This window comes from Elephantulus edwardii, unplaced genomic scaffold (genome assembly GCF_000299155.1).
Source record: "Elephantulus edwardii isolate Elephantulus edwardi_28Jun2011 unplaced genomic scaffold, EleEdw1.0 scaffold00287, whole genome shotgun sequence".
Taxonomy (NCBI): Eukaryota; Metazoa; Chordata; class Mammalia; order Macroscelidea; family Macroscelididae; genus Elephantulus; species Elephantulus edwardii.
Window position 1 is genome coordinate 2744792 of NW_006400037.1, and position 1106 is coordinate 2745897.

The window sequence follows — 1106 nt, forward strand, 5'->3', positions numbered from 1 at the left end:
CTTACTTCCCAGCTCCACCCTCCACCAGGATAACCCTTCTCATCTACCAAGTCCCTTCAGAAAATATCTTCCATTGTCCAACCCATGATCTGACAGGTGTATCTTAAGCTTTCTTGGCTTCTGTGATTCCAAAAACGTCGACTACTGACATTTTCCTTTGGACCAGTGTCTCTTGAGTTTAGGTGAGCTGTCTCCAAGGTAAGGTGCTGTGTCCTGTAGAACTCCTGAGTGGATTATGTTTCCCCGCCAGAAAAGCAGGGTACCTTTGAAAAAAAAACGCCCCTTCGTCTCTTATCTGGCTGGATTTCTTGTGCCTACCCTCAAGTCTTCCTTCCGTCCAGGAGCACGCCGGAAAAGCAGGGTACCTTTGAATAAAACGCCCCTTCGTCTCTTATCTGGCTGGATTTCTTGTGCCTACCCTCAAGTCTTCCTTCCGTCCAGGAGCATGCCGGAAAAGCACGGTACCTTTGAAAAAAACGCCCCTTCGTCTCTTATCTGGCTGGATTTCTTGTGCCCGCCCTCAAGTCTTCCTTCCGCCCAGGAGCACGCCGGAAAAGCAGGGTACCTTTGAAAAAAAACGCCCCTTCGTCTCTTATCTGGCTGGATTTCTTGTGCCGCCCTCAAGTCTTCCTTCCGCCCAGGAGCATGCCGGAAAAGCAGGGTACCTTTGAAAAAAACGCCCCTTCGTCTCTTATCTGGCTGGATTTCTTGTGCCCGCCCTCAAGTCTTCCTTCCGCCCAGGAGCATGCCGGAAAAGCAGGGTACCTTTGAAAAAAAATGTCCCTTCATCTCTTATCTGGCTGGATTTCTTGTGCCCGCCCTCAAGTCTTCCTTCCGCCCAGGAGCACGCCGGAAAAGCAGGGTACCTTTGAAAAAAACGCCCCTTCGTCTCTTATCTGGCTGGATTTCTTGTGCCACCCTCAAGTCTTCCTTCTGCCCAGGAGCACGCCGGAAAAGCAGGGTACCTTTGAAAAAAACGCCCCTTCGTCTCTTGTCTGGCTGGATTTCTTTTGCCCGCCCTCAAGTCTTCCTTCCGCCCAGGAGCACGCCGGAAAAGCAGGGTACCTTTGAATAAAACGCCCCTTCGTCTCTTGTGTGGCTGGATT